Raw genomic sequence first — 16,517 nt, 5'->3', positions numbered from 1 at the left:
CTCCTCTCCTCTCCTCTCTTTGTTCTCTCTTCCTCTCTCTCCCTCTTACTCTCTAGCCTTTCTTCTCTCTCGTTCTCTCCCTTTCCCCTTTGTCTCCTCTTGGCCATGGCCAGTCTCTCTCTCTCTCTCTCTCTCTCTCTCTCTTTCTATCTTCTATCTTTCCCCCTGCATTTTTACAATAAAGCTCTAAAACCATAGACTGTCTCTGTTCAGCTGCGCAGACTCTCTTGCTTGTATGGGAACTTCTCTTCCCTTTTCCTTCTCTCCCATAACTCCGGGGCTACAGGGTGTAACCCCAGGGCCTCTTTTGGTTTCAGGGGCTGCCCCTTGTCCACCCACCCTCCAATCTAGTGGGGCAGAGGCTTAGATGCCCACTCCAGGGCCAAGTGGAAAGCATCTGGCAGCCCTCCCGTGTCTGCCTGCCCAGAGCATAGGAGGAACTCTGGCTGGACGTAGGCTATCCTTCCTCCCCACTTCGTTCCCCAGGCCTTTTTAGTTCCCACAGTGGGTGATTTTTTTAATCTGTGGAATACTATATAATTTTATAATTGATCAATATATCTGTTGTTTGAAATACATTTCTTTCAGGAGTCAAATTGTAAAAAAAAAAAAAAAAAAGGTCAAATTTTTGAAAGATTATTTAAAATTCAGAGTTAAGTTTCAATAAAAAGACTTCTTTTAAACATTGAGTTTTTCTAGCCAGTCTTCAATATAAAATTATCATATGAAACATCTGGACTAGATCTCTATCAAGCTCAGGTATCTGCATGTTTTCCACAATCACACTGATAGAAGTAGTCTGAACAAAACTGTGAGAGATAGGGCTATAAGAGGTTGAAATGTAGATCATAAAGAATTGGAGACAGAGCACACTGAGCCATACCTGAAGCAGAGATAGTAAGGTATCACATTGAATTACTTATGTCCCTAAGCTACCAGGTCCCACTGGTCAATGACAATAGTTACCTCCCATGTGGTTACCTCCGCATATAACAGAGCCATGCATGGGTCAACACCCAATATAAACAGACTACATCAGAGTTTCCTCAGTTGAGAATTCCCTGTTTAGCTCTTCACCCCATTCTTTTTTTTTTAATTTTTAATATTTTTATTACATATTTTCCTCAGTTACATTTCCAATGCTATCCCAGAGTCCCCCATAGCGCCCCCTACTTCCCTACCCACCCATTCCCATTCTTTTGGCCCTGGCATTGACCTATATTGGGGCATATAAAGTTTGCAAGTCCAATGGGCCTCTCTTTCCAGTGATGGCCAACTAGGCCATCTTTCCATACATATGCAGCTAGAGACAAGAGCTCTGGGGTACTGGTTAGTACATCATGTTGTTCCAACAATAGGGTTGCAGATCCCTTTAGCTCCTTGGGTACTTTCTCTAGCTTTTCCATTGGGAGCCTTGTGATACATCCAATAGCTGACTGTGAGCATCCACTCCTGTGTTTGCTAGGCCCCGGCATCATCTCACAAGAGACAGCTATCTTTGGGTCCTTTCAGCAAAATCTTGCTAGTGTATGCAATGGTGTCAGCGTTTAGAAGCTGATTATGGGATGGATCCCTGGATACGGCAGTCTCTAAATGGTCCATCCTTTCATCACAGCTACGAACTTTGTCTCTGTAACTCCTTCCCTGGGTGTTTTGTTCCCAATTCTAAGAAGGGGCACAATGTCCACATTTTGGTCTTCATTCTTCTTGAGTTTCATGCGTTTAGCAAATTGTATCTTATATCTTGGGTATCCTAAGTTTTGGGCTAATATGCACTTATCAGTGAATACATATTGTGTGAGTTCTTTTGTGATTGTGTTACCTCACTCAAGATGATGCCCTCCAGATCCATCCATTTGGCTAGGAATTTCATAAATTCATTCTTTTTAATAGCTGAGTAGTACTCCATTGTGTAAATGTACCATAATTTCTGTATCCATTCCTCTGTTGAGGGACATCTGGGTTCTTTCCAGCTTCTGGCTATTATAAATAGGGCTGCTATGAACATAGTGGAGCATGTGTCCTTTTTACCGGTTGGGACATCTTCTGGATATATGCCCAGGAGAGGTATTGCTGAATCCTCCGGTAGTACTATGTCCAATTTTCTGAGAAACTGCCAGACTGATTTCCAGAGTGGTTGTACAAGCTTGCAATCCCACCAACAATGGAGGAGTGTTCCTCTTTCTCCACGTCCTGGCCAGCATCTGCTGTCACCTGAATTTTTGATCTTAGCCATTCTGACTGGTGTGAGGTGGAATCTCAGGGTTGTTTTGATTTGCATTTCCCTGATGATTAAGGATGTTGAACATTTTTTCAGGTGCTTCTCTGCCATTCGGTATTCCTCAGGTGAGAATTCTTTGTTCAGTTCTGAGCCCCATTTTTTAATGGGGTTATTTGACTTTCTGGAGTCCACCTTCTTGAGTTCTTTATATATATTGGATATTAGTCCCTTATCTGATTTAGGATAGGTGAAGATCCTTTCCCAATCTGTTGGTGGTTTTTTTGTCTTATTGATGGTGTCTTTTGCCTTGCAGAAGCTTTGCAGTTTCATGAGGTCCCACTTGTCAATTCTCGATCTTACAGCACAAGCCATTGCTGTTCTATTCAAGAATTTTTCCCCTGTGCCCATATCTTCAAGGCTTTTCCCCACTTTCTCCTCTATAAGTTTCAGTGTCTCTGATTTTATGTGAAGTTCCTTGATCCACTTAGACTTGACCTTAGTACAAGGAGATAGGAATGGATCGATTCGCATTCTTCTACATGTTAACAACCAGTTGTGCCAGCACCATTTGTTGAAAATGCTGTCTTTCTTCCACTGGATGTTTTTAGCTCCCTTGTCAAAGATCAAGTGACCGTAGGTGTGTGGGTTCATTTCTGGGTCTTCAATTCTATTCCATTGGTCTATTTGTCTGTCACTATACCAGTACCATGCAGTTTTTATCACAATTGCTCTGTAGTAAAGTTTTAGATCCGGCATGGTGATTCCACCAGAGGTTCTTTTGTCCTTGAGAAGAGTTTTTGCTATCCTAGGTTTTTTGTTATTCCAGATGAATTTGCAGATTGCACTTTCTAATTCGTTGAAGAATTGAGTTGGAATTTTGATGGGGATTGCATTGAATCTGTAGATTGCTTTTGGCTAGATAGCCATTTTTACAATGTTGATCCTGCCAATCCATGAGCATGGGAGATCTTTCCATCTTCTGAGATCTTCTATAATTTCTTTCTTCAGAGACTTGAAGTTTTTATTATACAGATCTTTCACTTCCTTAGTTAGAGTCACGCCAAGATATTTTATATTATTTGTGACTATTGAGAAGGGTGTTGTTTCCCTAATTTCTTTCTCAGCCTGTTTATTCTTTGTGTAGAGAAAGGCCATTGATTTGTTTGAGTTAATTTTATATCCAGCTACTTCACCGAAGCTGTTTATCAGGCTTAGGAGTTCTCTGGTGGAATTTTTAGGGTCACTTATATATACTATCATATCATCTGCAAAAAGTGATATTTTGACTTCATCTTTTCCAATTTGTATCCCTTTGATCTCCTTTTGTTGTCGAATTGCTCTGGCTAGGACTTCAAGTACAATGTTGAATAGGTATGGAGAAAGTGGACAGCCTTGTCTAGTCCCTGATTTTAGAGGGATTGCTTCAAGCTTCTCACCATTTACTTTGATGTTGGCTACTGGTTTGCTGTAGATTGCTTTTATCATGTTTAAGTATGGGCCTTGAATTCCTAATCTTTCCAAGACTTTTATCATGAATGGGTGTTGGATCTTGTCAAATGCTTTTTCCGCATCTAACGAGATGACCATGTGGTTTTTGTCTTTGAGTTTGTTTATATACTGGATTACGTTGATGGATTTCCATATATTGAACCATCCCTGCATCCCTGGGATGAAACCTACTTGGTCAGGATGGATGATTGTTTTGATGTGTTCTTGGATTCGGTTAGCAAGAACTTTATTGAGGATTTTTGCATCAATATTCATAAGGGATATTGGTCTGAAGTTTTTTATCTTTGTTGGGTCTTTTGGTGGTTTAGGTATCAGAGTAATTGTGGCTTCATAGAATGAGTTGGGTAGAGTACCTTCTGTTTCTATTTTGTGGAATAGTTTGTGAAGAACTGGGGTCAGATCTTCTTTGAAGGTCTGATAGAACTCTGCACTAAACCCATCTGGTCTTGGGCTTTTTTGGGTTGGGAGACTATTAATGACTGCTTCTATTTCTTTGGGGGATATAGGGCTGTTTAGATCATTAACCTGATCTTGATTCAACTTTGGTACCTGGTATCTGTCTAGGAACTTCTCCATTTCATCCAGGTTCTCCAGTTTTGTTGAGTATAGCCTTTGGTAGAAGGATCTGATGGTGTTTTGGATCTCTTCAGGATCTGTTGTTATGTCTCCTTTTTCATTTCTGATTTTGTTAATTAGGATGCTTTCCCTGTGCCCTCTAGTGAGTCTGGCTAAGGGTTTATCTATCTTGTTGATTTTCTCAAAGAACCAGCTCCTTGATTGGTTGATTCTTTGAATAGTTCTTCTTGTTTCCACTTGGTTGATTTCGCCCCTGAGTTTGATTATTTCCTGTCGTCTACTCCTCTTGGGTGAATTTGCTTCCTTTTGCTCTAGAGCTTTTAGGTGTGTTGTCAAGCTGCTAATGTGTGCTCTCTCTAGTTTCTTTTTGGAGGCACTCAGAGCTATGAGTTTTCCTCTTAGAAATGCTTTCATTGCGTCCCATAAGTTTGGGTATGTTGTGGCTTCATTTTCATTGAACTCTAAAAAGTCCTTAATTTCTTTCTTTATTCCTTCCTTGACCAAGGTATCATTGAGAAGAGTGTTGTTCAGTTTTTACGTGAAGGTTGGCTTTCTATTATTTATTTTGTTATTGAAGATCAGCCTTAGTCCATGGTGATCTGATAGGATGCATGGGACAATTTCAATATTTTTGTATCTGTTGAGGCCTGTTTTGTGACCAATTATGTGGTCAATTTTGGAGAAGGTACTATGAGGTGCTGAAAAGAAGGTATATCCTTTTGTTTTAGGATAGAATGTTCTGTAGATATCTGCCAGATCCATTTGATTCATAATTTCTGTTAGTTTCACTGTGTCCCTGTTTAGTTTCTGTTTCCATGATCTGTCCATTGGTGAAAGTGGTGTGTTGAAGTCTCCCACTATTATTGTATGAGGTGCAATGTGTGCTTTGAGATTTACTAAAGTTTCTTTAATGAATGTGGCTGCCTTTGTATTTGGAGCATAGATATTCAGGATTGATAGTTCCTCTTGGAGGATTTTACCTTTGATGAGTATAAAGTGTCCCTCCCTGTCTTTTTTAATGACTTTGGGTTGGAAGTCAATCTTATCAGATATTAGAATGGGTACTCCAGCTTGTTTCTTCATACCATTTGCTTGGAAAATTGTTTTCCAGCCTTTCATTCTGAGGTAGTGTCTATCTTTTTCTCTGAGATGAGTTTCCTGTAAGCAGCAAAATGTTGGGTCTTGTTTGTGTAGCCAGTTTGTTAGTCTATGTCTTTTTATCGGGGAGTTGAGTCCATTGATATTAAGAGATATTAAGGAAAAGTAATTGTTGTTTCCTGTTATTTTTGTTGTTAAAGTTGGCATTCTGTTCTTGTGGATGTCTTCTTTTAGGTTTGTTGAGGGATTACCTTCTTGTTGTTTCTAGGGCGTGGTTCCTGTCCTTGTATTGGTTTTTTCCTGTTATTATCCTTTGAAGGGCTGGATTCGTGGAGAGATAATGTGTGAATTTGGTTTTGTCGTGGAATACTTTGGTTTCTCCATCTATGTTAATTGAGAGTTTGGCTGGGTATAGTAGCCTGGGCTGGAATTTGTGTTCTTTTAGTGTCTGTATAACATCCGTCCAGGATCTTCTGGCTTTCATAGTCTCTGGTGAAAAATCTGGTGTAATTCTGATAGGCTTGCCTTTATATGTTACTTGGCCTTTTTCTCTTACTGCTTTTAGTATTCTATCTTTATTTAGAGCATTTGTTGTTCTGATTATTATGTGTAGGGAGGTATTTCTTTTCTGGTCCAGTCTATTTGGAATTCTGTAGGCTTCTTATATGTTCATGGACATCTCTTTCCTTAAATTTGGGAAGTTTTCTTCTATAATTTTATTGAAGTTGTTTGTTGGTCCTTTGAGTTGAAAATCTTCATTCTCATCCACTCCTATTATCCGTAGGTTTGGTCTTCTCATTGTGTCCTGTATTTCTTGGATGTTTTGAGTTAGGATCTTTTTGCGTTTTACATTTTCCTTGAATGTTGTGCAGATGTTCTCTATGGAATCTTGTGCACCTGAGATTCTCTCTTCCATCTCTTGTATTCTGTTGCTGATGCTCGTATCTATGGTTCCAGATTTCTTTCCTAGGGTTTCTATCTCCAGTTTTGCCTCATTTTGGGTTTTCTTTATTGTTTCTACTTCCCTTTTTAGGTCTAGTATAGTGTTGTTCATTTCCATCATCTGTTTGGATGTGTTTTCCTGTTTTTCTGTAAGGACTTCTACCTGTTTGGTTATGTTATCCTGTTTTTCTTTAAGGATTTGTAACACTTTAGCTGTGTTCTCCTGCAATTTTTTAAGGGATTTTTGTGCTTCCTCTTTACTGTCTTCTACCTGTTTACCAGTGTTCCTTTGTATTTCTTTAAGTGTGTTATTAAAGTCCTTCTTGAAGTCCTCTACCATCATCATGAGATATGCTTTTAGATCTGTGTCTAACTTTTCCGGTGTGTTGGGGTGCCCTGGACTGGGCGAAGTGGGAGTGCTGGGTTCTGATGATGGTGAGTGGTCTTGGTTTCTGTTAGTAAGATTATTACGTTTACCTTTCGCCATCTGGTAATCTCTGGGGTTAGTTGTTGTCATTGTCACTGTTTAAAGATTGGAGCAGAAGCTGTGTTCCACTCACCAGAAGTCTCAAAATCCTGTTGCGGGGGTAGTGGGTAGCTGGCGGGTGTCAGCAGACCCTGCGCTCTAGCTACCCTGGTGCTGGTCCGGCCGGAAGAGCTCTTCACCCCATTCTTAATAGAATTATTTGGCGCCTAACTTTTTGAGTTCTTTGTGTATATTGGATATTAGCCCTCTATCAGATGTAGGATGGTAAAGATCTTTTCCCAATTTGTTGGTTTCCATTTTGTCCTTTTGACTATATCCCTTGCCATACAGAAGCTTTACATTTTTACAAGGTCCCACTTGTTGATTCTTTTTGTTTGTTTGTTTTTGCCTCAAAAAAGAATTCTTTTATTTTGGGCAAAACAACACAGCATCAACATCCTCAACAATACATAAACCTATATACAAAATATAGAATATCGTCAATATTTTTCATTTATATGGCAGCACAATAGTATATGCAAGTGAAAATGCTGTTGGGACACTTCTCTGAGCAATGTTCTAGTTAGCCAGGTGTCAGGACTCAATGACAAGTAAGAGAACCGTCTAAAGAGAGTTCCTGCAAAGCTGGGTATATGTACCCTTTTCTGTACTCTGCCATACCATGTGCAGCCTGACTCTTCTCAATCACACCTCTTAGCCTTTGGAGTGGTAATATAAAGGCACAGGTACTGCCCGATACTAATTTTTCACCATGAAAATTCAAAATGTCTTAGAAAAGAATATACTGGATTTTAGAAGTTATTTACCTTCATCTGAAAAAAAAAATACCACAAGTGCTTCCAAAACTACAGGGTTTATAGCACCCTGTATTTAGGAATATACATTTACTTAGGCATTGTCAAATTTTTTAGTAACTTCTCATTAGCCCTCATATCTTAGGAAGGTCGACCACAGCCTGATTTCTTTTGTATCTGCTGCTGCCCACTTTTAACAATGGAAAGAAGAACTGCCATGTTCTAAGTCAGCTGCTTTTCCTTAAGTATCAAAGTTTGTATTCTGTTTCAATGTTACTTTAATGTACACATACAGAAGCAATATCTCAGCTATGAATAAACAAAACAAAGAACCGTCCAGTTTCAGGGTTTACAAAGGGAACCCCCTTTTTTAAAATTCAATTCAATTTAAACATATGAGACCACGCACATGTACTTTCCAAAAACCCAAACCCCAGGCCAATCACAGAATTACTCAATAGTTATAGCAGACAGCTCTGTCTTAGTGGGGGTCATCTCTGGGAGCCTCAGCAGGAGCACTGGTCTTTGTCTGCTTTTGCAGTTCCTCCTCATTTACTGCAAGCCCACCAAGGGATCCCAGGGCAAAGTGCTTTCACAATTCTGGGTTGAGGAGACCTGTGAAATCCGACATTTGAACAGAGGAGTTGCTTTCAAAAGTATGTTCTCTAAGATCAAACTGAACAAGGGACTCTTTCTTCTTGCTCCTGGTTTAAGTAGTCCGGTACTAAGAAATCAGTGCTCTGGAAGTAGTTTGCTAGCTCTGATGCTTCATGGTTCAGACTCCTCAGGTACACGACTAAATTTCCAGAGTTGGTGAACATGATGCCACGTGTTTTTCAAAACTCGTAAGTCCGAGGCTTGCGGATAATGTGCCGGAAAACCCTCATATAGTGTTTATAGTCCCGGGAGGAAATGAAAGTGGCACTATATATATGGCACTGGAAACAGCGTTTACATTCCTGTTTTTGTGAGTAAGCCCTGGTAAACTTTTTTCCATAGCAGTCACACTGAAATGGCTTAATTCCTGAGTGGATAAGCATGTGCTGTTTTAGATTCTGAATACAGGTGAAGAGAACACCACAGGTTGGACACTGAAAAGGCCTGTCTGGACCATTTGGACTTGGTCGTTCTGTACTATCAGCAGCAGCAGCATGAGCATTGGTGCTAGAAGTGCTCTGAAGTGTAGGTAGTCCTTCAGTGACCCCTTCATCTACTGAGCCTGTAGAGGAAGACTGTAAACTAATCAGAAGGTCCTCTTGAGCTGGTTCACTTCCAGGCACTGTCTGCTGATCACTCAGTGAGCTCTGAGATGCACTAACAGGCTGGGTCACTTCCTCATGGAACTCCTCATCACTTGATCTTTCTACTTCAACCCTGATGTCTTTTTCTGTACCTAGAGGCACGTGCTCTCACACGTCACATACTCAGCCGTTCTTCTATATAGTACAGGACAGGCAATTCTAAAGTCTGGGGATTTTCTGCCTGCTTTGCTTTCTCAGGCTGAATCCTTCGATCTTTTCCGAAAGGGAAAGTCCATGGAAAAGCTAAAGAATTCTCGACTGGCTGATTTCTATTTTCTGCATTGGAAGCTGAAGAATTCAATATCTGCGGGGAACTGGTTTGTGTGCTACATTTTACAGGACTCTCAGGCGATATAACAATGTAGCTTTTGCATTTTCTCTGGGACTCTCGGCAGACAGGAAGGTAGACTACTGGCTTGCTATATATTGTTGTATATTGCTTTTACTGTTAGGTATGGGTCTTGAATTCCTGATCTTTCCAAGACTTTTAACATGAAGGGATGTTGAATTTTGTCAAATGCTTTTTCAGCATGTAATGAAATAGCCACGTGGGTTTTTTTTTTCTTTGAGTTTGTTTATGTATTGGATTACATTGATGGATTTCCATATATTGAACCACCTCTGCCTACTTGATCATGATGAATGATTGTTTTGATGTGTTCTAGGATTCGGTTTGTATTCCCAATATTCATAAGGGAAATTGGTCTGAAGTTCTCTTTGTTGGTTTTTTTGTGGGGTTTTGGTATCAACATAACTGTGGCTTCTTAGAATGAATTGGATAGTGTTTCTTCTGTTTCTATTTTGTGGAATAGTTTGAAGAGTAGTGGGATTAGGTCTTCTTTGAAGGTCTGATAGTATTCTGCAGTAAACCCATCTGGTACTGGGCTATTTTTGGTTGGGAGACATTTGATGACTGCTTATATTTCCTTAGGGATTATGGTTCTGTTTAGATGGTTTATCTGATTCTGATTTAATTTTGGTACCTGGTATCTGTCTAGAAAATTATCCATTTCATCCAGATTTTCCAATTTTTTTTTTTTTAGTATAGGCTTTTGAAATGGTACTTTTTTTTAATTTCCTCAGTTTCTGTTGTTATATCTCCCTTTTCATATCTGATTTTGTTAATTAGGATACTGTCTATGTACCCTCAGGTTAGGCTGGCTAAGGGTTTATCTACCTTGTTGATTTTCTCAAAGAACCAGCTCCTGGTTTTGTTGATTCTTTGTATAGTTCTTTTTGTTTCTACTTGGTTGATTTCAGCTCCGAGTTTGATGATTTCCTGCCATCTACTCCTTTTGAGTGTATTTGATTCTTTTTGTTCTAGGGCTTGCAGTTGTGCTGTCAAGCTGCTAGTGTATGCTCTGGCCACTTTCTTTTTGGAGGCTCTCAGAACTATGAGTTTTCCTCTTATCACTGCTTTCATTGTGTCCTGTAAGTTTGTATATGCTGTACCTTCATTTTCATTAAATTCTAAAGTCTTTAATTTCTTTCCTTATTTCTTCCTTGACCAGGCTATAATTGAGTAGTGTTGTTCAGCTTCCATGTGTATATGGACTTTCTGTTGTTTTTGTTGCTATTGAAGACCAACGTTAGTCCGTGGTGATCTGATAGTGTTCATTGGACCATTTCAATCTTCTTATATCTGTTGAGGTCTGTTTTTCTTATATCAGTTGTGGTCAGTTTTGGAGAAGGTACCATGAGGTGCTGAGAAGAAGATATATTCTTTTGGTTTAGGATGAAATGTTCTATAGATATCTATTAAATCCAATTGGTCCATAACTTCTATTAGTTTCACTGTGTCTCTGTTTTGTTTGTGTTTACATAATCTGTCCATTGATGAGAGTGTGGTTTTGAAGTTTCCCACTATTATTGTGTGCAGTGCAATGTGTGCTTTGAGCTTTAGTAAAGTTTCTTTTATGTATGTGAGTGCTCTTGCATTTGAAGCATAAATGTTCAGAATTGAGAGTTCATCTTGGTAGATTTTTCCTTTGATCAGTATGAAGTGTCTTTCCTTATCCTTTCTTGATAACTTTTGGTTGAAAGCCAATTTTATTTGATATTAGAATGGCTACTCCAGCTTGTTTCTTGGGACCATTTACTTGGAAAATTGTTTTCTAGCCCTTTAGTTTGAGATAGTATCTGTCTTTGACACTGAGGTATGTTTCCTGTATGCAGCAAAATTCTGGGTCCTGTTTATGGATCCAGTCTGTTAGTCTATGTCTTTTTATTAGGAAATTGCATCCAATGATGTTAGGAGATATTAAGGAATAGTGATTGTTGCTTCCTGTTATTTTTGATGTTATTTTTATGTTTGTGTGGGTATCTTCTTTTGGGTTTGTTGAAAGAAGATTACTTTCTTGCTTTTTCTAGGATGTAGTTTCGGTCCTTGTGTTGCTGTTTTCTATCTATCATCCTTTGTAGGGCTGGATTTATGGAAAGTTATTGTGTAAATTATCTTAGTTTCTCCATCTGTGGTAATTGAGAGTTTTGCTGGGGATAGTAGCCTGGGCTGGCATTTGTGTTCTCTTAGGGTCTCATAGGTTTTCTTGAGTATGACATCTGCCCAGGATTTTTCATCTTTCATAGTCAGTGGTGAAACAGTGTAATTCTCATTTTCTGTCTTCATATGTCACTTGACTGTTCTCCCTTACACTTTTAGTATTCTTTCTTTGTTTTGTGCATTTGGTGTTCTGATTATTATGTGATGGGAGGGATTTCTTTTCTAGTCTTGTCTATTTGGAGTTCTGTAGGCTTCTTGTACATTCATGTGCATCTCTTTCTTTAGGTTAGGGAATTTTTCTCTATACTTTTGTAGATATTTACTGGCCCTTTATGTTGGGAATCTTCACTCTCTTCTATACTTATGATCCTTAGGTTTGGTCTTCTCATTGTGTCCTGGATTTCCTGGATGTTTTGGATTAGGAGCTTTTCACATATTGCATTTTCTTCAACTGTTGTACAATATTTTCTATGGTATCTTATGCACCTGAGATTCTCTCTTCTATCTCTTATATTCTATCGGTGATGTTGCATCTAGGATTCCTGATCTCTTTCCTAGGTTTTCTATCTCCAGGGTTGTCTCCCTTTGTGATTTCTTTATTGTTTCTATTTCCATATTTAGGTTCTGAATGGTTTTACTCAATTCCTTCACCTGTTTGGTTGTATTTTCCTCTAATTCTTTAAGGGAATTTTTGTGTTTCCTCTTTAAGGACTTCTACCTGTTTACCTATGTTTTCCTGCATTTCTTTAAGGAAGTTATTTATGTCCTTCTTAAAGTCCTCTATCATCATCATGAGATTTGATTTTAAATTAGATTTTAAATTTGATTTTAAATTAGAGTCTTGCTTTTTTGGTGTTGTGGTATCCAAAGCTTGCTCTGGTTGGAGAACTGGGTTCTGATGATGTCAAGTAACCTTGGCTTCTGTTGTTTAAGTTCTTGCCCTTGCCCTTTGCCATCTGGTTATCTCTGGTGTTAGCTGGTCTCGATATCTCTGACTGTGACTTGTCCCTCCTGGAAGCCTGTGTGTCAGTACTCCTGGGAAATCAGTTCTCTCTGGGAGGAATGTGAGTACTGAGAACTGAGGCACAGGGTTAGCTTCGGGGTACAAACAGAAACCAGAAGGATCCAGTCCCAGGCTTTTCCTTATTTCCTGTGTCCTGATGGTTCTGGGTGGGACCATCTTGGGCTCAGAATTTGAACTGAAGTGTGTGCTCACAGATGTGTTGGCACTCCTGGGAGACCAGCTCTCTCCTGGCAGTATTTGGGTATGTAGCAGTGTGGCAAAGGATTTGCTTGGGTGTTGTGTCACAGCATCAGCTTCAGGCACAGACGGGGTAAGGCAAGTTTTGAGAGCTATTCTTTGAACTTGTGAATTAGGACTAGAGAGATAGAAAACTTGATGGTTAAGGGCACATTGTTCTCTTGTGAAGGGCCGGGCTTCATTTCCCACCATCCATGAGGGACTGTTCACCATCCTTTATAATTCCAGGTCCAGGGTGTTTCATGCCTCTAGCAACTGAGAACAGCCTCCCTGACAGGCTCCTGCAGGTAGTTCAAGAACTTGTGAGTTCCTCCTTACCATCTTCTCCTCTTCCTGTTCTGGACACTGCTGCCTTTCACTCTAATCCAGCCCATGTCTTTCCTGAAAGGTATGTATAAGGAAGATTTACTCTAGTCCTCCCTGACAAACTCAACCACCTCACTACAGTGTGGAAGAAACCTCTGGAGACAAAATGAAACAGATATTATTGTATTACAAACTCCTTTCATTTTCCTGAATAGCAACTTCTTGCCATTATATGCCTAATTGTTTGTCTTAGTCTTTTCTTTTAAATTATTATAAGTAAGAATCAATAGAATTAAGTAAATATATTACTTAATCTATTACTTGGAATTTTTTTTCTGGTCAGTGGTTGTGGTCGGTGTCACAGATTTTACATGATAAGCAACACAAATAACTGGCTTTTCCTAAAATATTTGAGTTTTCATTATTTTGAGTTAATTTTGGATTTTAAAATGTATTTTTATCTTGAGTATGTGGATGTTTTGCCTGCAAGTACCTATGTGTGCCATGTGCATGACTAGTGTCTGTGGATGCCAGAGGAGGGCATCATGAATCCTGGAAACTGGGGTTATAGGCAGTTGTTAGCTGCCTTGTTGGAGTTGGGAATAGAATCCAGGTCCTCTAGAAGATCCTTCAGTGCTCTTAATTATTAAGCTATCTCTACAGCTCCTGGTGTGAATTTTTTATCTGAAAAGTTAACTTCTTTTTCTATAGTAGAGAAAGAATAAATGAGGAATCTCCTTCTACCTGATATCACCAAAGCTGGGTAGATGAGGGATTAGTTGAAATTCACTCATGAGGATCTTAGTTAGTAAATCCAATTTAAAAATTAAATATAAACCCAGTTAAACTTAGGTATTATTTGTTGTTAGAAATCCCAGTTAAACAACAATAATAAAATAATATTTAACAGTGAACTAGAAAAGTTTGGTAGAGCACATAAAATCTACATGATTTTTGTTTGTTTGTTTTTTTCTACATAACACTCAAGGATATGATTTTCTCCCCTGGTACTTTATCCTGTGAAGAACACTTTAAAACTTCTAATCCTTGCAGACCACCCAACTTCTACCTCTATAATCAACCATATACTTTCAGAAGCCCTCCATCTTCTTTACGGGCTTCTGGCTTACAGAGTGTTCTACCTGCTTGCTAAGACACTTAAGATCTCTTGCTTGTCATTCCCTCATCAGCTGTGTACCAGGCTCTGCTTAGATGAGGACAAAACCCCAGAGCCTGCCTCTAGTCATGCTGGAGAACTGTTCCCCATCCCCCTTCTTTTGAGGTGCATGCCTGACTACTCCTCCAGTCTTCTTGTAAAAGATAGGGTGATGTATGTGTCCCATGCTGATGGCTGCTGAGCAGAAGCCCTGTGTCACAGCAACAGCCATGACATACAAAGCCTCTCTGTACTGGCTGGTTTTGTGTGTCTCCTTGACTCAAGCTAGTCACCACAGAGAAAGGAGCCTCAGTTGAGAAAATGCCTTCACAGAATCCAGCTATGAAACCTTTTCTCAATTAATGATCAATGTTGGAGGGCTCAGCTCAAGGTGGGAAGCCAGGGCAAGCAAGCCAGTAAGCAGCATGCCTCCATAACCTCTGCATCAGCTCCTCCCTCCAGGTTCCAGGCCTGTATGAGTTCCTGTCCTGACTTCTTCCAATGATGGATTGTGATCTGGCAGCGTATGCCCTTTTCTCCCTAACTTGCTTTTTGGTCATGGTGTTTCATCACAGCAATAAAACCCTAAGACAGCAATAAAACCCTTTCTCTTTTTCATAATGAACACATATAGAACTGGCCCAGCCATAAAATGGAATGTGGAAACCTGACTGACTCATTCATGAAGGAGAGCCTGACAATTAGGAAAACCTGTTTTGGGCTTCATCAAAGAAACTAAAGGAACTATTGCTTTCAGCTATATGGATATAAGAGTTTATCTGCTACACTGCCTCAATTAATACTTTTCCAGAAAGAAAACTGTGTTGTATTTTCTTGTGTCTGTCTGTGTATAAGTAAAGTATGTGAAGGTCAGAGGTCAGGATTATTTCTCTCTTTCTGCCTTGTGAATCTTGGGGATCCAACTCAGGATATCAGTCTTGATGACCAACGCCATTATCCATGGAACCATTTCATCTTGAAATAGATATTAAAACCCACTGTACTGTGTGTTGGTGTGAGGGTGACAAAACATACTTTGATCTAAGTTTAGAGGATGGCTTAGTGCTTCAGTTACAGAATGGGTGGCTTGCGAGCAGAGTTCTGTCTAGATTTAAGAAAAGATAAGAGGAAAGGAACTGCCATCATGGAGAAAATTGTATGCACTTAAGACCCCAAGCGAAAACACTGATGCTGTTTTGGGCGGTGGTGGAAGTTTTTGTGGGTGGAGCCTAGTTGGACGAAGTGGGTGACAGGAGCATACTGTGGAAGGTGGGAGGAGGTGTCTTATGGGTTATGGCCTAGACTGTTCTGACAGGAGTTCTCACTGCTTCAGAGGAGGAATGGGACTGCTTATCTCCTTGACTCCTGCTGCCTCAGTGAAATGCTCTGCCGCCATGATTTCTCTAAGTAATGAGTACATCCTTTCTTCTCTGCTTTGCTTCTGTAAGAGAGTCTACCTTAGGGATGAGAAAAAGTATTCTTACACAAGTTAACCAGTCTGGAATCTGCAGAGCCCCAGACCCACTCACATGGAACATAAAGAGCAACAACTCACAAACAGACTGGATTCCTAGGCTCCTGTTAAACTGCTTTACTTAACAAACCTCCTTAAATTTTGGAACACAATTTCAAACTTTGAAATTAAATGAGCCTACTGTGGGGGAGTTAATGCTATGTGAACTTCTAGGGGTCAAAGAGCACAGTAATATACTTCTTCTGCCTCTGTAGTTCTACACAAATCAAATATATATGAGATATAAATTATTTTACATATGTATTTGATGAATTAATGGTAAAGAAAAGCCATATCTCATTAAAAACTATTTCTAGACTATTTATGGATACATATTACTCCAATTCTACTTGTCAAACAATTTTCTAGTAAAAACTTTTTGCTTGTGTAACATTTTGAAGAAAGCAAAATATTTTATCCTTTCAAACTTAAAATTTTCTGTGTCATTTTAGTCAATAAAAACTCTTTTATCTTCACTTTTCTATGCTTTGTCTAGGCTGATTGCCAGCTACCTGCTAATTTGGAGTGGACATTCAGTGGGTATGTTCTAGTTCTGACTTTCAAGAGGAAACAAGGGGCCTAACTTTGAGATTCATGTTCATCTTGTACTGAATGGATCCTAAGTTTTCTAGTCGCATCACAGTAAAAATAAATATAAACTTATCTGTTGACTAGATTAGTGAAAGATAGTACTTGCAAAAAGACCTGTATAAATAAAGGCTATATTAGATGTCTACAGTTCTAAATAAAAATCTGTAGGTAATCACATTGATTGACATAAAACAATTGAACTTATACAAGTAAGCTTACAATATATTTAAAACATAATTTGACAATATATTTTATCAACTAC

General features: G+C 39.2%; 1 pseudogene; it reads right to left on the bottom strand.

Annotated features, from left to right (window-relative positions):
- Window positions 1–8,077: 8,077 nt before the first annotated feature.
- LOC110307713 (zinc finger and BTB domain-containing protein 44 pseudogene) lies at window positions 8,078–15,547 on the bottom strand (annotated as a pseudogene).
- Between the last annotated feature and the right edge of the window lie 970 nt (window positions 15,548–16,517).

Source organism: Mus caroli, unplaced genomic scaffold, assembly GCF_978045245.1.
Source record: "Mus caroli unplaced genomic scaffold, Mus_caroli_1 scaffold_15, whole genome shotgun sequence".
Classification (NCBI taxonomy): Eukaryota; Metazoa; Chordata; class Mammalia; order Rodentia; family Muridae; genus Mus; species Mus caroli.
The sequence above is the reverse complement of the archived record's forward strand: the minus strand, read 5'-3'. Positions and strand labels throughout refer to the sequence as shown.